The 20,140-nt window shown below is 37.1% G+C and overlaps 1 protein-coding gene, 1 long non-coding RNA gene and 1 pseudogene across 8 annotated transcripts in view; 1 reads left to right on the forward strand and 2 right to left on the reverse strand.

Annotated features, from left to right (window-relative positions):
- The window catches only part of LOC129778967 (beta-1,3-glucosyltransferase), a 71,481-nt gene extending 58,959 nt beyond the window's left edge, over positions 1–12,522 (reverse strand). For 6 of the 7 annotated variants that reach the window (XM_055786174.1, XM_055786173.1, XM_055786172.1 and 3 more), the window contains exon 1: positions 12,266–12,522. The gene's annotated coding sequence lies outside the window, so the exon portion shown is untranslated. The remainder of the gene's footprint in view (positions 1–12,265) is intronic. The other variant, XM_055786171.1, reaches the window with a different exon arrangement.
- Positions 12,523–15,540: 3,018 nt separating this feature from the next.
- Positions 15,541–17,134, forward strand: LOC129772858 (uncharacterized; annotated as a pseudogene).
- A 1,736-nt stretch (positions 17,135–18,870) lies between these two features.
- LOC129772839 (uncharacterized) lies at positions 18,871–19,468 on the reverse strand. Its single transcript, XR_008742653.1, has 3 exons — positions 19,415–19,468; positions 19,279–19,362; positions 18,871–19,212 (listed from the first exon to the last, which is right to left on the reverse strand). It is a non-coding gene; the product is annotated as an uncharacterized LOC129772839 (long non-coding RNA).
- Positions 19,469–20,140: the final 672 nt, after the last annotated feature.

The raw sequence follows: 20,140 nt of genomic DNA on the forward strand, positions 1-20,140 counted from the left end.
TGCTGTTCGAAAGACTTTTTCCATGTAAAAGTGCCCATCTTCCGATGTATGGACGACTTGTTGGAAATTTTGAGGGCTATTCATATATATATCTTTGGGAATTTTAAAAAAATACGTTTTTGAGAAAAATGAATTTTAATTTTTAAAATAACTTTTTTGTCGGCGAAATTTTTTGGTAATTTTTTGTGAAGATTTAAACAATTTCCTACATTTCATCCTTTGACAAGAATTTTGTAGGTATAATCGTTTTTAAGTTTTGTAAAAACTTAAGAAAAAAAAAAGTAGTCTAATTATTTTCCAAATATTTCAAGTATGCAAAGATGCTTAAATAACCCATGTCTCTACACCCACAACGTTTCACTACTATCTGAGATGGTGCTGCCAACTCCTAAGACGAGTTGGCATGAAATTCGTCAATAAGAAAATGTGAAACAAGAATCTCACGTTACGACTATAGTGATTAATGTTCTTACGTTAGCGCAACTAAAATTAAGTGAAGTCCCATGTTATGATTGGTCCAATTTGTGCTTCTCAAAATGTGATTACCAAAACTAGCAGATATCATAGCAGCCAGACACAGTTTGGAAATATTAGGTTGGGGAAAAAGTTATCCATTATTTTCTCGATAGCTGGCGTAATATGGATTATAAAATATCATGTACTAGCTGACTCGGCAAACTTCGTCCCGCCAAAAAATTGTTTTTTGTTATCAATACCTTCAAACATCCCCTTTTTTTCTATGAGCAGGTTCATGGGTCTAATCGCAGAACTGTTCATTGATCGATCTTCTATTCGACCCCGTTGAATTTACCTTTTTCTATAATTCCTAGTATTTCTAACAACACTCATCATTATAATATCAGATTATTTTCAGACACAATTTTCGTTCACGATTTTTCAACCACTTGCAAATAACATGTTTCTCCGTTACATGGAATAAATGTTTTATACAGAAAATATGATAGAATAAAGACAGCCCTAAATCGGACAATTGCTTCCTCGAGTTCTGCTCCTATCAACACATCCGGCGATCTTTTTTTTTGGTATAGATAGAAGAAAATATAGGAGTGGGTTTTATCACATTAAAATCCATTTCCAGTTTCGAACAAAGATCAATTTCGCTGGCGCAAACAACAACTGAACTAACAGCACTTGTCACTATGTAATTGTAGAACATATGGAAATTTAATTTTCCGAATTTTCCCTTTTTCTTCAGAGTTTTCCGAAATTTTCAATTGTCATGTTTGGTTGGAATATTTTTGGTTGAAATATGTGTAATATTTTTATGGGACTCCCTCTCCATTCCAGAGGAGGCAGGGGTGTCATACCATTATGGGAACATTTCTCATACTCAAAAACCCTCACATCCCAAATTGTGCTTGATTATTTCTCGAGTTATGTAGAAGTTTGTGTTTCGTTTGTATGGTAGTCCCCCTTAGAGAGGGGGAGGAGTGTATTCATCATAGAAACATTTAGTACCCCGTAAAACCTTCACATGCCAAATTTGGGCCCATTTGCTTGATTAGTTTTCGAGCTATGCATTTTTTTTTTTTTTTTTTTTTTTTTTCTTTATTTTTGAGACTTTCAGCCTCCTGGGCTGGTTCGTCTCAGTTCGAGCTATGCAGAAACTTGTGTTTCATTTGTATGACAGCCCACCCTTAGAGAGCGGGAGGAGTGTCTAACCACCATAGAAACATGTATTGCATCCTAAAACTTTCACATGCCAAATTTGGTTTCGTTTGCTTGATTAATTATCGAGTAATGCAGAAATTTGTGTTTCATTTGTATGGCAGCCCCCCCTTAGGGAGGGGGGTGGAAAGTCTAACCACCATAGAAATATTTATTGCACCCTAAAACCTCAATATGCCTAACTTGGTGTTATTTGCTTGATTAATTCCCGAGTAATGTAGAAATTTGTGTTTAATTTGTATGGCAGCCCCCCCTTAGAGAGGGGGAGGGGTCTCAAACTATCACGAAAACCTTCTCCGGCCCCAAAAACCCTTACATACTAATTTTCATGTTGATCGGTTCAGTAGTTTCCGATCCCATAGGAATCAGAGAGACAGACAGACAGAAATCCATTTTTTTTATATAGATAGGCTCGTTGTAAAGGTGACATCTCACACTAAAATAAATCGTTTGCAGTTTTTTGTTTGTTCCATTCAGATGTAAGTTACAGGGTGTTGAAAATGGTGTTTATGGTAACGTACTGCTACAGTAAAATACGTGCAATTTAATTTATTTTAAATTTTTCTTTACTTTTTTTAAATTTTTATTCTAGTGAAATAAAGTAAATTAATTCCGAGAGTTTGATTGGGATATTTTAATGCATCCACCAGATAGTCCGGACCTGGTACCAAGCGATTGGTACCTTTTCCTCGAATTGCAAAATTTCCAGAGTGATAAGCAATTGAGATCAAGAGAGATCAAGAGAAGATTGTAAAAATCTTTTGCTGTAGTTTTTCGCCAATAAGAACCAATACCTCTCTGAAGCTACCGTTGGGATTGTAACAAATTTTACAACAAAACGATGCATATATGACCCAAATCGGACTATCCGAAGCAAATTAAAAACGGTTTTGAATTTCACCAAAAAATAATGGATTACTTTTTCCCCATCCTTTTGATATATTAGCGAAAACCATCGTGGTTAATCGTCGTTCATCACATTTTATCTGATGCAAAACAAGTTCCACTCTCGTTGTGACGAACCGACAATATCTGTTCTACCAACCGTGTGGAATGGACTCGCAAAAACACGCTACATTTGCTACATGATGCATTCTCAGAATACGCATAAAGCATGCTGAGTATCAAAGAAATTCATTGTCGATTTTCATTCTAGCTAGAGGCGAGTGAACTGAAAAGTTAAAAACCTCTACAATTCATCACGTTCGCTCGTTTTCGTTCTATTTTCACTCCAGCCAGCGAGTAGTCAAAGTCGAAGCTGTCACTGAAGCAGGGCAATTTAGTACAGCAATCGTTCGATAACTGAACCTACTTTCACTGGACCGCCTTTACATTTGGACGAACGTTAAGTGGGCTGTAGCCCAGCTATTCGTAAACAATTGACGACATTTTCAATTTAAAGATTTGCTGTGAGGGGCATTCGAATGTAATTTGAGGTGTTATAAAAATTTACATTATATTCGCGTGAGAAAAACATTGATTAAATTACAGAAAAATTATTCCCCAAAATTATATTTCATACCTGTTGTTGCACTTAATGCAAAAGTTTCAGTGGAAACCTTTTGTTTATCCTATTTCACAGTCAACGCGAATCAAACAATTCATTGAAGTTCTTCTCGAACTATGGAAAACCAAAGCGGAGGGTTTATAACGGAAAGAGGAAGGAAGATCATCATCATAAATAAGAAATTCAAAACATTCAATTATGCGAATCAACCACTTTCTATCCACTGTCCGTTTCATCTACACTCTGTCCAACTTCTATAAGACCAGGTGATGGTCTTGCTGCTTTGTGTCAAACAACACTTCCATTTAGTGCATTGGTATTGGTAACTAACATACACTGCATGATTTTCATATTTGTGTGTACAAGCGCAGAGCTTAAAAAATGTTTTTGGATTTTTCACGTGTCAAATTTTTATAAGACCAGTTACGTGTTCCGTTGTTTTAGTTGTTTTGATCAATAAATCGGGAAAATGCCGCAAGAAAAAGTGCTCACGGAGAGAGAGAAAGGACAAATCGACGCAAGAATTGTTGGTTTCAGAGAAATTGTTCGCCGATTTGGACGATCCCTTCAAGTAGTGTTCCATTTTTAGGCGAGTCCCCAAGGATTCGCTAAGAAGAAGGGAGCTCCATGTCAATCAAAACTCTCTGACCGGGATAAGCCGGAAATAGTTAGAACAACTTCGAATGACTCAAAATCACATATGCAAAATAAGCAATTTTTGAACTTAAATGTTTACTGGGGCTTGACAAGTTTTGTTGGAAAATTCTTTACATGAAGAGGGCTAAAAAGGTTAAAGCTCCTAATCTTACACTATCTCACATCGAGAGACGGTTGAGTTTTGTTTTTGGTATGTTATGACAAAGAATGTTTTCAAAAAAATACATTTTGATATCTATATCATAACGAAAATTTCTTTAATGTAAGAAGGTATTTTTTTACTTTGTGGTCATGGAGGCTCGTGCATGATTTGGGCGAGATTCTGCGCAACCGGAAAATTATTCGTCACAAAAAATCACATTCCAGCAAGACAATGCCGCTATCCATGCCAGCAAGAAAACTAAGCAACGGATTAAGGACCTAAAACTTGATTTATTGGACTGGCCGGCTCGCTCTCTTCTGACTTGAATCCTGTTGAAAATCTTTGGGTGACGATCCATTAGGTAAAAAAACTCCGGGCATGATGGCTTCTGTATTTTTACACGGACAGGAGAGTTTTTGGCGGTTTCCGAATTATCAAGCATCATGCCGGAGTACAATCCATAGATTTGAAGCTGTTATGATGTATCACGATATGAGTCTTCATAGCTTAATTGGTTGCGTGTCCGCTACTAAGTGAACGATCATGAGCTCATACTCAGGGCCCTCAACTGGCCATTTTTGTGTATTATTCTAGCTACTACACCCACGCAACAATCATCATGTGACGGCAATCCCAGTCTCTTACCGCTCACATTACGGTCTGCTGCATCGGTAATTGGTACTAATAATAACACAACAATGGAAGCCTGATATCAACAGTCCCGCAGTGTATAGTGCAACTGTTGACATTCGAACAATAGGAATATTTTTACGCCGAAAAAGGTGACATGTGTGTCGATAGAACAGGAATACTTTTACGTCAAAATGGTTACTGTGTAGTAGATAAAAATGTGTATCGATAAGATACGAATACTCTTACACTTACGGTATAAATTCGGCTCTGTTATAGCTGAATTGCTAAATGAGCCTAATAAAAATAGACAGATGGGATAAAAAAAAATGAAACTCTTGTTTCTTCTGCAGCCCAAATATTCTGAGCGGCTGAATTTTATTTTTAGACGATATTATTCAGCATGGATTTGGAAGTGGATGTATTATGTTCCAGTGTTTGGATACGCTTTTCCAAAGCAGATTTACCTGTAACGACCGTTTTCGTTTGGACACTTAAAAAATCAACATGGACAAAATTGAAACGGACAACTTAAAAAAAAACCATCAGATAAAACACAAAAACAACACCGTGACCGGTGAGCAGTAAACTCTGAATGACAACAGATAGAAGATCTCGTGGAAGATGCAACTATGTTTCTTTACACCATCTATACTCAATCCGCGACCCGGCAGGAACTTTGGCCTATTTCGAATGAACTGATAAATTTTAAACCCTTTTGGGAAGTCTCGCTTTCATCTGGTCGCTAGCAGGATAACTAATAAATCGTGAATGACTATTTGATGACTTTTTCCGATCGATCAATTAATTTTCGTGAATTCAAGCATTGTTTTCGGCTTAAAAGTGACGTCAGGTGTATGTGGTGCAATGCAGCGCAATTCAAGCTGGATGTAAAGAAGATATGAGCGTTGCATTCTTCGGAAAAAAAAATTGAGAGTGAAAAATTGTTCCACAGCAGTTACTGTCTACACCGAAATCCTAACACACACTCTGTTCGTTTCGAATTTTCTGTTGGCGTTCTGAGTGTTCTTTGGAGCATTGAAAGTGTAACTTGTATAACAGTTCGGGTGAAAAGTTTATTAGCTAACACAGTAAAACTATTTTTTTGCAAAATTAAATTTTATTATTCAACGTAATTGCCTTCGAGGGCGATACAGCGATTATAGCGATCTTGCAACTTTTCGATACCATTTTTATAGTACTCTTTCGGTTTTTCCTCAAAATAGGTCATAGTTTGCTCGTTTGCAAATCTGTTCAAATTGGTTTTTTATTGCTTCGCGAAAGATTCGCTACACTCGCTCAATGAAAGCATTTATTAATCGGTTCTTATCAGTGCTGCCAGATATTTGTACCAAAGAGTTTCATTCTTGAATCTCTTGAAACTTTGTTTCTCACTGGTAACAATTCCATAGTACTATGTTAACAATGCGATCGTATTTTGGACACCACTCTTCTTTATTTATTTATTTTTGCGGCCCGCGACATCATGACTAACACGGGCCACAACCCTCCGAAAAAAGGTTGAGTACCGTTGCTTTACCCGATCGCATAATTTAAGTAATTGAAAAAAAATGTTTACTCATAAACAAAATACATTGGGAAAAAATATGATTTGTCAACAAAATTGATTTTTTCACGAAAATCTGGACATATTCAAGAATATGAAAAATAAATCAGGGCACCCCAAAAAGTTCTCAAAATCAGGACATGCTAAATCAGGATGAATGGTAACTCTACTCAAGGCTGCAATCTCGGGGACATGGGAAAATATCGAGAAATTCGTTCTGCAGAATTTTGTAAATAGTATGCCAATACGAATTTTCCGGGTTATTAACCGAAATGGCAAGGTTACCAATTATTGACATGTGAATCTGCTGATTGTTTTGAATTTTTTATTGATAATACTTATGAACTTTGAAATGGTCTTAAAAAACTGGACAGCTGAAATCATCATACAGGGTCCTTCAGATTAAACGTTCACGCAAAAAAATCGAATAGCTCCTTATATTTTTTTTTCGCTCCGTCAATGCACAATGGTCCAGGAGATGCATTTAAGTGGAAATTAGCATTTAGAGCTCGACAGTTATTCTCTAGACAAAAACTGTCTTAGACAAAGTTGTTACTCATGATAGAGTGCTCGTTTTTATGTTGTCAAAAATAGGGTGACAAAAATTGTCGATGAAATAAAAAATCTAACTTTCTTATCTTTATAGATAGAAGTAAACATAGTTCGACAATGTTGTAGTTCCAATTATTTGAGACATCTTTGTAGAACAAAGTTTTTCTCTATCTCTTGAAATAACCGATATTGCGCCTTTTTTCTAAGTTACGTTAGGGTTACCATTAAAAAAAACTTTTATGTTTCAAATTTTACATGGAAATTGTCTTGGAAAGACTTTTAGAGCTCACTAATACAAACATTTTTCGATGCAGAACTTGTCAATATCTTAACTTTACTCAAAGTTATTGATATTTCTTACCAAAAAACATGCTCTTTTCATTTGTTTGTCATTCTTTTTGGAGCAAACATAACAAATGTTTGTTGACGGAATTTGAAAGAACAGATTTCACTCTATATAATATGTGATTTTCGAAACTATGTTATTTTTTGTGTTTGAGTAAACTAAAATTGAAATCATGAGTTTTTGGATGAAAACCCATCAATAACTTGGAGCAGGATTAAGATATTGACATGTTCTGCATCGCAAAATGTTGGTATTGATAAGATTTAAAAGTCGTACGAAGACCATTTTGCGGTAGAATTTTAAATATAAAAGTTAGAGTAAAAAAAAACTAGTTTTTTCATAGCTACCCTAATGCAACTCAGATAGAAGGCGCTAAAAACAACTTTGTGGGAGATATTTATTATTTAGACAAAAGCTGTCTTAGACAAAGTTGTTACATATGATAGAGCGCTCATTTTTATGTTATCAAAAATAGGGTGACCAAAATTGTCGATGAAATGAAAAATCAAACTTTCTTATCTTTATAGATAGAGATAAACATAGTTCAACAATGTTGTAGCCCCAGTTATTTTAAAGAACTTTGTAGAACAAAGCTATTTTCTATCTTTTGAAATAATCGATTTAACGCTTTTTTCTAAGTTTCATTAGGGTGACCATGAAAAATGTGTTTTTTCTGCTTTAATTCTCATATTTCAAATTCTACATCAAAACTGTCTTTATACGACTTTTAGAGCTTATTGATACCAACATTTTTCGATTCAGAACTTGTCTATATCTTAATCCTACTCAAAGTTATTGATGGTTTTTTACCCAAAAACTCATGATTTCAATTTCAATTTACTCAATCACAAAAAATGACATAGTTTTTAAAATCACACATCATGTAGAGTGAAATATGCCGCCAATGAACTTTGTTTACGTTTGCCCCAGAAAGAATGACAAACAAATGAAAAGAGCATGTTTTGACGTAGGACTACGTCTTTCATTTCTATACCGGGGTGTAAAATCAAAGTTTCGAAAACGAAAGCGTTTCGCCGGAGACCGAGATTTTGAGCGTTAATAGCTCCTAAAGAACTGAACTAAATGATATTATAAACACTTCATTCGAAAGATAAAATGTCTGCGTGTTATATACTTGTTACTTTTTGATCCAAAAACTTTTTTCAATGGTCTTAAAATTGCTTTCAAAACAGGCTATTGAAATCACCAATCGGTATATAAGCGAGTGCCGCTCGGAAATCCACTCAGTTATAATTGAACAGCGATTGAGGTACCATCACAGGAGTGAATGGATGTTTCCCTAACACAGACTTCAAAACCATGGAGCCAGGGGAAATCGGCATTGCAAAATAGATACAAGCAGTGGATACTTTCGTACTCGTTTGCACTTTTGCAAATCGGAATATTTTCCTAACACAGACTTCAGAACCATGGAGCCGGGGGAAATTGGCATTGCAAATGAGATGCAAGCTGCGAGTACTTTTGTACTCGCTTACGTTTTTGCAAACCGGAATGTGTTTTCTCAACACAGATTCCGAAACTAATAAATTCTGAAAATCGGCATTTCAGATCTCGGCAGTACTTTTTATACCCCCATGCATTTTTACACTCCGGAATGCGTTTTGCTAACACGGTCTACAAATGCAACGCTTCGGCTCGGTTATTCAAGACTGCATGCCCCTTCATGTCGCCAGCTCACTGAACTTCTACGCATACCGTTTGATGATTAGGCAAAATGTTGATAACTATTTGCTGCGATAGCCACTACCATAATGCATGAATTGACCTTAATTGGGATTTGTTTGCAATTGAATTCGTAAATTCTTTCATTCGTTCACTAGTTTAATCAATAATTTAATCAACAACTCTGCGCAGCGGCGATATCGTACCCAATGAGGAACATTCGAAGTGCGATTATTGCTAATTGGATAAACGAACGAACGTGATGAATTATAGAGGTTTTAAACTTTTCAGTTCATTCGCCTCTAAATTGGATAAACACAAATGATTACTAAGCCAACGGCAGTCCTACGTCAACTTTGGGAAGAAATATCAATAACTTTGAGTAAAGTTCAGATATTGACAAGTTCTGCATCGAAAATTTTTTGTATTAGTAAGCTCTAAAAGTCTTTCGAAGACAGTTTGCATGTAAAATTTGAAACATAAAAGTTAGAGCAAAAAAATCAGTTTTTTTCATGGTGACCCTAACGTAACTTAGAAAAAAGGCGCTATATCGGTTATTTCAAGAGATAGAGAAAAACTTCGTTCTACAAAGATGTCTCAAACAATTGGAACTACAACATTGTCGGACTATGTTTAGCTCTATCTATAAAGATAAGAAAGTTAGATTTTTTATTTCATCGACAATTTTGGTCACCCTATTTTTGATAACATAAAAGCGAGCGCTCTATCATGAGTAACAACTTTTTCCAAGACCGTTTTTGTCTAGAGAATAATTGTCGAGCTCTAAATGCTAATTTCCACTTAAATGCATCTCCTGGACCATTGTATAATGGTAACATTGCATTCCCTACTTCGGGACGATAATATTCCGCTACTCGTTCGGTCTTATCGGATGGTTTTTAGTGGCAAGATGTACAATTTTCAAGAACATGCATTTTTAGTGAAATCGGATTACTGGAGCAATCGAAGCCTTGATGAAACGTTGTCCTCTTATGGTAAGAATTTCAACTTCTCTCGTCGTCGATTACTTCCTCTGGGGGTACGTGAAGGACAGTTGCTATGTTAATAAGTTACAAAATTTGGAGGAACTTAAAGAAGAAATAACTTGGATTTTACAACAGCATCGAAGTCGTAATGTTAGAGTTGTGCATGAAGAATTGTGTTCACCGTTTGAAACGCGTTATCGAAAAAAGGAGTGGTCACATCGAAAATGTCCTAAAATAAGCTTTATTTTCGTTTTTTTTTAAATAAAAATCGGTTCACTTTCGTATAAGTTATGAAAATTTGTTACGTGTGAGAGTTTAATCTGAAAGAATAAAAATACCATTATAACGCTGTAGATGAATATTTTAATTCGTTCGGGATTTTCTAATTCGCCCATCAGCCTTGATATCGCCATGAATTAGAACAATCCAAATTGCCATGACAATGTTTTTTCAGATATGTGAAATTGTGACAAGAATATTTCGATCAGAACCAAAAAGGAGTGGAAAATTTTTGAATGTATTCATTTCAAGTGGCTCGGTACCGGTTATGTGTATGTGAGTAGTACTGCTTGTGTAAGGTTCAGTGAATGCTTTTTTTAATGGAATTGTGACAAAATGTTATTTTTGATAAATTTCAATGAATCGACAATTTTTCGGAAATTTTTCAGTGGGACCGTTCTCGGTGAGCTCAGGTAGGGTAAATGATCTTGGTTTGTCCGATTTGGGGTGTATTTACGCAACTAGTAAATGAAAATCGATTTTATCCTTCATGAAAATAATATATATAGTTTGGGTTTGTTGAAAAGCCCCAAGTCTTTAGTTGCTAATACTACCATAAGGTGTTGAAATTATTCAAATTTTTATGTTTTCTAACGATTCTCCTCAAAGAGAAATTATGATCATTGTTTGTCCAAAAAATGATAATGGTTTGTCCGGCTTTAGAAATCATCATTTTTAATTGATAACATTCGAATTCTCAAGTAGATGTTGTATTTATCATTGCTTGAGTTTACTGTCATAATATTGTTCCATTCATAATTTAGGCTTACTTCACAATATTGCATTTTCTTGGGCATTTTAAAAATGCCTCAAGATACTTAACATAGAGAAAGTTTATTTCTGCTATGTGCTAAGGACACAATAAACAAACTGCAGCGCGCCAAGCGGTTGCCATCATGTGTAAAAAACAACATTACTGAATTGGACAACTCATGATCAGAATTGAGTTTATCAAAATGCGTTAATTTAATGTTTTAACTATGTAAATCTGATATAAATGGTGTGCAAGAACGATGTTTACAATATTTGTAAGTGTTATAATCCAGAAACGGTCTGAATACGTGTGAAATAATCATCTGGTGATCGCTTAAAAGCTAGCTCGAATGAGGGGCGCATTGACACCAATAGATGGTGTATTTTATAACCCTTTAAAACATGTGATTCCGTAGAAAAATACTATAAAACTACTGTAAATCATGAAAAAGACAATTTTATCTATATGTTTTGAAAAAATTCAAATACCTGATTTGATAAAGGTATGCTGAGTTAGAGCATTCAAAAAAGTGGACAAACCATGATCATATTTTCGACTGGACAAACCAAAATCATTTACCTTATCGCACAAATAAATTAAAATAGATAGAAAATGAGTGACTCGGAACACAACGAATTATCGAAGAATCTTCAAAATTGAAGTGGATAACATACAGTAAGTTGGAAATCAAAATATTTTGAGGATATCGATAGTAGCTTTGAGATCTCCATTGTGACAAAAATAGACAGTATAAATGAAAGAGGATAAACATGAAATTTTTTTTTTCTGTCATAAGGAATAAGAATCACTGTAGCTCACACATAAATTCACTCCCTCAGTTTACACTTTAATTTTACAAGAGAATGGCTAGATTTGGACATAATTTCAGAAATGACTTGAGGACGTTGGTAAACATTTCTTGGAACATCGTTAGTAGGAGGCCCCTAACTTTCTGACTATAGGAAGCTTTTGCTAAATGATTTGGATTTAAATTGTGCCTTCCTACGGCTAAACGCTCGTCGACATATTGCATTCAGTTCTGCTGAGTTCAACAACAACTTTATAGCGATACGTAGCATACGACTGCATTAAACCGCCCACATCACTTTTCATGCACCCTCTGAAACGTGAATAATAAATAAGTCAATACTCGTGTACACTTATCGACTTATTTCTCTCGTCATTGCAACGGCACCGACAAACAAAAGTTATCCGAGAATTGCGAATGATTTCAGCTCCTTCTCTGTCCATACACACACAGTGATCACACCTCTTGCCGATTGCGACCACTATCCCACCGCATACAATCATTTTTAATTAATATACATTTTATTTTCACTATCGACTGAGCCGAGAGAGAGAGAACGTAACAATGGTTTTACCAACAGTCAGCTTTCGGATGCGGTACACAAATGGTAGGCTAAACACAATTTCCACATGCCATAGCAGGGTTGAACAGAAATGGCATTTTACCTTCTCGCACCTTGGTGTGCGTAGCCTACGCGTAAACCCTTCAATAATAAATGCGTCCGTCCGGCGTTGGATCCCGAATATCATCAGCGAATGCAAACAATTCTTTTAATAGATTACATTACAGGGCGTCACGAAGTCACGTTTAATTTCACACCGATTTTCCGCACCCACAAACCCGGCCCCAAACCGACCCACTATTGGGTTTATTTTCCGACTTTCCTGAGGATTCACGTTGGCACGTGCGAACCGAACCAAACTTCTCCGACAACTGCTGGAAAAATCAGCTGCTTGTGTTGAGGCCAGCGATCGGAACTCGGGAAAATGCGGTCGGCTTGTAAACAAATGGGTTCATTCGGACCCGAAGCGTTCCGCCACGCGTTTCGGGTGGAATGAACACCACCAGGCGTGGCGGGAAAATTTACAAACAACGCCGGCGAATGCAGGGAATCAAAACAGAACGGTGTGGAATTGTGTTGCGGTATGTGCCTAGGTCTCATGGTATGTAACGAAACACAAATCAACACAAAAAACGTAACGCTCTCCAAATGAGTGAATAAAATGCTCCACCAGAGCTTTTTTATCCTAAACCAATAAACGGGGTTTATCGGCGGTCCTCACAAATATCCTATATTTCCGCTACAATGTTTGGGACGTCCTTCACGTGGATCATTTACGAAACTTGTGTTACCACGGTTCAAATCATCAAGCCATATTCCTACTGTTAAAATTTATAATGAAGAGTCCTTCCACACTCTTAACGATTGTTCATAGAATTGATTTGCACCTTCAAAGACACGTCACAGTATTCGATGTGCACATGAGGCTATATGACAGGTCTATTTGACAGCGATCGCTTCGCGTATCGACGAATCTTTCTGCGTAGCCACAAATGTTAAACTCCATTTACTTCACAGAATGCGACGAGCTAATTCTAAGTTTATTCCGTTGCCCGATACCACAGTTGTAGTCACTGCAAATCGGCAGAATAATTCATCCCGGAATCCAGTTATAGCTGACTTGGTAGAAATCGAACAGTTTTTACTTTAGGACATTTTGAATGCAAATCGAAATATTGGTCGAGTGACCTCCTTTGGCCTCCATTACCAATATTTCCGATGCTTTCGACTTGGGACTCCCACAATCCCACAATGCCGTGGGAATAACGCGAATCGATCGGAAGAATGCTTGTGTTTTCCATCTTATGTGAGAATCTCATGCTTTGAATCGTTATCCTGCTGGAAGGTGTAATAATCTTCCAGGCCCATTTTCACCATTGACATCTTCAGATTTTCTCATAGAATGTCGATGTACTCCTCTGTCGTCATAATCCCATTGATTTGGGGCAAATTTTTCACATTTCACCCTTTGGGGTTGATTGGTTGGAGATGTCTGTTCCCTCTTCGCTCTATCGTCGCCGTTGCTCATTGAACAGCTCGAGCCTCGATTCATCCGACCGGCTCGTTGATATGATTCCTTGCGACGGGAAGTCGTTTATTTTTATTGCTGATTATCGGCCACTTCCTAGCGAAATATTTTTTCTGATCTGATTTTTTACAGGACATATACAGAATATTCTGTATTTTACAGATTTTTCGACAAATTTCGTATGCAGAATCTGTATATACAGAATTACAGATTTTCAGTGAAGATACAGATTTATAGTTTTTTTAAAATTTAATTTTAATTATTAATTTTATTACAGTGCATACATAGATATCCTGATTTGTGAAAATGTTGTTGCAGTTGTTAAGCGAAATCTTGCGCGATTTGAACCAAAACTACTTAAATATAAACTACTTTTTTCGTTCCAAGTTAAGTATGACCATAATTAATCCGCCAATCGTATACTGACTCATTAAAACGATCCTACACCAAAAACTGATTTGGTTTTGTGTTTGTCATCCCGATTTATGACATTAAATGAGACATAACATAACATAAAATGTCATGACTCACAAATACTGGTAAGCATTTGTACAATATACATGGTACAGCAATATAAGATTAATACGAGCGAGCGAAACAAAAGACAAATATGCTTTCCTCATACTTTGCCACGTACACGGCCCAGACCGAGATAGATATTGTTCTCTTTCATGCGCTTTTTTACTCTTAGAAAACACTTCCCAACTTCATTTTATAATCAGGTGCAATATTATCACGTATTTGCTGAACAACTGCTGAAGCATCATCAGCCATGTGGATAGCGTGGTCGTGTGTAATAGCTTTGCATTCCAGCCGGCCTTGGTTCGATCCCCATTGACGTTGTATGGATTTTTTTTTCACAATCCCAAATGAAATGAGTGAAGGAAACAGAACGAGATGTCTGCACGCATACATACAAATCATTTTTAAGTTTTTAAAATAGCTTATTATTTGCGCATTTGACGCTCCAGCACGCTAAATGGCATCATTTCTGCCAAAGATGAAATGTTTTCTGTCAACACTAGTTTGAGTGTATGACTAAACTGATTATGCTGTTCCTAAACTTTGTTCTACTGCTCATCAATAATGTCAATTGCACTTTTTAATCAGAAAGTTCTCAATTTTGCGAACTTTCTAATTAGACAAGAATGTTATCGTTGCTCATGTTGGGTTATTTATGTTTGGAGAGCTACGTGCAACGATTCGCTAATGCTGCCCTTGATGTTAAAGATTTTGAAGATTTTCTGAAGAAGCCTGAGGATGTTTACGTTGGTATCGATACAGAAGAAGCTAAAAAAGAATTGGATGCAGCTAGGAAGCTGACCTTCAAATCGGTTTGTCGTGACTTCTATATGGAACTCGTGAAACAGATTTCAAAGTGATTTGATCTCAGCGATCCGGTTATTAAATTTCGTCAAGCTACCAAACCTTAATGATTTGATGCACCAATCTACTCAATTCGTTGAAGCAGGTAATAGATAAGGCTTGGAAAACGGCTACTCAAGACGAATCTTACGGGACACAAAGTGAGTGACTCAGATATAACTTGGTCCCCAGTTGTTGGATGTCAAAATGCATTGAAAACAAATAGTTGTCAAAATTAACAGCAAAAATCTTGGAACCGGTTGGGATATTTCCGGTCTCCAAATGACGGAAGGGAAAAACTACGAGAGAGAGAGAGAAAGCGAAAAGAGGGACTGGAAGGAAGTGTAAAAAAAAAGAAGAATTGAGCTGTAAAGGAAGGTTGAAGGAATTCGACTCCTTCTTAGCCCACGGACCGTCGAAGGAATCGAATCGTTATAGATCCAAGAAAAGAAATTCTAAAAGTGAAGTGCGAGAGAAAATAGGGGATGGAGAAGTTGCTGTTCCCGGGAACCTTTCCCGACGGGCGACATCCGCCCTTCTCGCTAGAATACCGACAGAGAAGGTACCTAAAGAATGTACCGGTGGTCAGCGAGCCACCATCGTTATCGCTGCTCCACACGCACACAGGTGAGTCGGTTGAACGTTTTGGAGGCCAGTACGGTGAGGTCTGGAAGAGCCTGGCCCGCTCATCTTACCTGGACCGATGAGACTGGCTCCTGTGTGCGGGCATCGTGCGTGAGTAACAAAACCCAAACCAGCCTCTCTCTCCCAATCTATACTAACCTGGATACACTAACTTGGATTCCTGCTCGGCCGCATCGTTTGGCTAACTACTAAGAAAATAGAATTAAATAAAATATACTTACCATTCTCTTCTTATTAGAAGTTAAATCCTGGAAATTTAAAGGTTCTATCTTCTACCGTCTTAATCGTGAGTCCGCTTCGTTCATGGTTGAATGCCGACCCCGAGGTTAACTTCCATCTCTGAGCTGGCTAGAACTTACAAATATTGATGTTGAAAATACTAATCAAGACGGGTAAGACGGACACTCCACCGAAGGGAAAGACGAACATATTGTTTTGAAAAGAATTTGATTATCTCCTTCTTCTTTTTAACAGATGCACGCTAACTACGTTTGCAAGTTTGTAAAAGCTGTTAATGGAGGGTCCCCCGTGAACACAGTTGGTTTTTTTCTACGATTTTAGGGGTGCAGAATGGATGCTCGAATTTTCATGAAGAAATTGAAAAAATATGATTTATTCCTTTTCTGGCCGGGTGCTGGAGGTTCAAATCGACTCTTCCGCCCCGGGTGCGAAAGCTCCACTCGACGCCACTGCCAATGTCACGAGCTGAAGATTGGAAAAGAATATTTCGAAATATGGAATCTTCCCAGCTGTAGTGGAGCAATCGATGGAAAGCACGTCGCTATACAATGTCCTCCAAATTCAGGTTCATTGTATTATAATTATAAAGGCTATCATTCAATTGTGTTAATGGCTTTCTGCGATGCCAATTATAATTTCCGTTTCATAGATGTTGGTGCAAATGGTGGAAACAGCGACGGAGAGGTGTTTGCCAGCTCCGATTTTGGAAAACGCTTTCTTAGAAACGAAGTCAGTTGGCCTGGTCCTTCTATCTTACCTGGTTCCAATATAATATTTCCACATTACATTGTTGGTGACGCAGCGTTTCCTGTAAAGGTCAACCTCACGCGTCCTTATCCAGGTACACATCTTTCGGCTGTTCATGAAAACTTGAATTATTGACTTTCTCGTGCCAGAAGAGCCATCGAAAACTCATTCGGTATCTTGGTTGCACGTTGGAGAATTTTGGGAAAGACAATAGAATTGTTTCCTGAAAATGCTGAAAAAGTTGTGAAAGCGGCAACGGTGCTTCACAACTTTATGGGTGCAGAGGGTCGTGAAGAACCTGTGAATTTGGGAGAATGGCGTTCTCAAGTTACACCTCTTGTTGATTTGTCAGCGGCAGAAATTCAAATAGGAAACAATTCTAGTAGATCTTCGTATCAGCTGCGTGACACACTTGCTGATTATGTTGAAGATAATTCAATTAATTGATTATGAATAAAATAATTCAAAAATTGATAATATGACGTTCTAATTTCATTATCGCATTCTAATTGGTTATAACTTTAAGCATTTTAGGAATCAGGGAGGTCAACAGTCTCGTGCAGTTGAAGAACGGTGTGACATCTGTCTAAGAACTCAGCCTCCAGCGATCTAGCAATCGACATCGGCATCTTCTCCATCAATTCGCAAAGGAAGGAATTATGTCTCATAGGTTCAGCTGCATAAATTGTTTCCACCTTATCCATAAACTCCATGATGCGGTGATCAACAGCGTTGTGCTCCTGCTTGTTCTTTTTCCGTGGAGTTTAGCGGTCATCCTCGGTATTCAGTTCACGGGATGTTTCGCCGGAATCATTCCCACGAGAATCGAAGATGGAATAAGATGATTTAGGGTCGTAGTTGCTGGCAGTCCTACAATGAAATTTTCTGTTATTTAAACCGTTGAGTGTTATGCTAGCTCCATTCTAATTCACATCCTTTTGCGGATATGTGATTTCAAAAACTTCAACGCTTCTTCCACCTTCCTTTCATCACTTCCACTAAAAAATAAAAGCATTAAACGAATAAAACAATATGTCCTAATGAACAAAAAAAATTACCTGCAACCTACCTTCTTATTTCAATGAATTTTCTATATCAGTCCAAATCTTTTGCTTTAAGTGGCTATTTTTATATAGCCGATGTCCCTTCGACCAGAGGAACTCGTTGGTTTCCACCAATTCGATGAGATTTGTTTCAAACTCCATTTTCAATGAATTTTGGATTGTTAGAATATTTCGTTCTTGTTGTGTTCACGGCATCAGTTTGAATGTTTTTAAAAACAACACGTTAACATATGCGACGCAAGGAGTTTAGAACAAATGTCAAAGTTTAGTACAACGATGCTAATGCGTATATGAGTATGGCAAAAGTCGTATTTGGTGCTTTGATAATTCATGAATATATTCATTCTAGATCGCAATTCAATTTCAACATAATCGCTATTATAGCCGCTCAAAGTTGCATATTCATCCAAACAAATTCGATAAGCATTTGCCATGTATGTATGTGGCCTCCACTTTTGCATGCATATGCCAGTTAGGCGCATTATATGCCAACCAAATTTTAGGGCATATGATGTTATATATACGCTTGTTATGCGATTTAATGTTTGCTGGGTAGTTAATCATCACTGCTAGTGTTTCGTATACGAGGGTCACTATTTATATTTCGGGAATAGGAACAAAAACAAATAGTTAAGCTTCGAATATATTTTTATTGTTTTTCAAAGTACTCGCCACGATGATCGATACACTTTTGCATGCGCTTAAACCAATTTTCAAAGCATTTATTCCAATCGACACGAGCCTTTTTTTTTTGAGCGATTGTCAAATTATGTGGGATCCAACGTGAACATAATTTTCGCACAACTAAGTGTTCATGTAAAATCGCATATATGCTGGTGGAACTAATGCTTAAGGATGCCTCAATCTCACAATAGGTTACATGACGATCTTGCTTAATCATTTCGTCCACAGCATCGATGTTTTCTGGCACTACAGTCGATTTTGGACGACCTTCACGAAACTCGTCGGACAGCGAACTACGACCACGATTGAATTCACTATACCAGCGATACACAGTGGTTTTTGATGGAGCTTCATCGCCAAAAGTCAAATTAAGTTGATTGACGCACTCTTGTTGTGATAATCCACGTCGAAAGTCGTAAAAAATTATCGCATGAAAATGTGTGAACATTCAGTTCCATTTTTTTTGCCGAGACCAAACTTTCAACTAAATATAAAATAAACAAATAGCGTCCGTATGACAAAATGTTCTGAGTACGTATATCGTCAAAAATGTCAAACTTTACGATGGAACCGTCAGATGGACTCACATGACATCAGTGTGGCCAATTCCCGAAATATAAATAGTGACCCTCGTATAATCCGTCATTGTATCATCACCAGTGAAATCCTGACAGCTGCAAATTTCTCCATCGGAACATTCGTCACACCCGCGCTCTACAACGGAAGCAGCAACACCTAATTCTATTGGCATCAACCATAATATGTTTGAGTTTGTTTCTGGAATAGAATTAAGAAAATAGTATATACATCATATATATAAAAATTAAAGCTAGTCATACTTACACCCGTTCAACTTAGTTATTTCCGTGATGAAGTTATTTTAGCGATATGCGTTGACCTGAGTTCATCGGCAATACTTCACCGGAGCTGTAAACATGGGTTGGAAAGTAGTCGGAAACATAATGCACATCATCATTACCTCCATAATCCAATAAGATTTTATAATATATGAATCCTAATTTTGTCTCATTTTGTCTCAACAAGATTGAATGTTTTTCTGGAATTAAAATAGGAGTTGATTACACATATTCTATGAGTACAAAATAAAAACTATCCATACTTACGAATTTGATTCTCGATCCATTCTCTGTTGTGTTTTGAATGACAGTTTAGAGAGAAAGAGAGCGAGAGAAAACACAATCTCTGCAGTGATGCCGTTTGGCTCGTGAGTAATACTCACGACAGCTGCTTGATGGTGCAGGGTGGGGGTAGATTCCGGCACTTTTGTAGCACTTTATGGCACTCGGTCGACATTGAACCGACAACCGCTTGAAAATAATTTAGAGCGGGGCACAACCGGCATTCTGTTTCCACCTTAAGTTTCACAACGACGTGATCTCTGATCTATTCAAACACCAGTTTTACGTTCACACATCACATCATGCATGGTCAATTTAGCCGCTTCAAGCGATTTCACGACTTTAGTACCTGACCATGCTGTATTTTTAATGTGGGTATCCAAAATCAAATTTCCTCTATCGGCTTCCATCCTGCAAAACTTCTTCAAAACAAAACGGATAAACGTGAAGTTTTCACAGTAAAATAATATAGGTTTTCCAAACAATGTGCTATTTCCGATTCAAGACACGCCTACAACGACCGCTGCTTAAAAATGAACAGTGATTCCGTATTCTAACTGACTAAA

The sequence above is a fragment of the Toxorhynchites rutilus genome, chromosome 3, assembly GCF_029784135.1.
Source record: "Toxorhynchites rutilus septentrionalis strain SRP chromosome 3, ASM2978413v1, whole genome shotgun sequence".
In the NCBI taxonomy this organism is placed as follows: domain Eukaryota; kingdom Metazoa; phylum Arthropoda; class Insecta; order Diptera; family Culicidae; genus Toxorhynchites; species Toxorhynchites rutilus.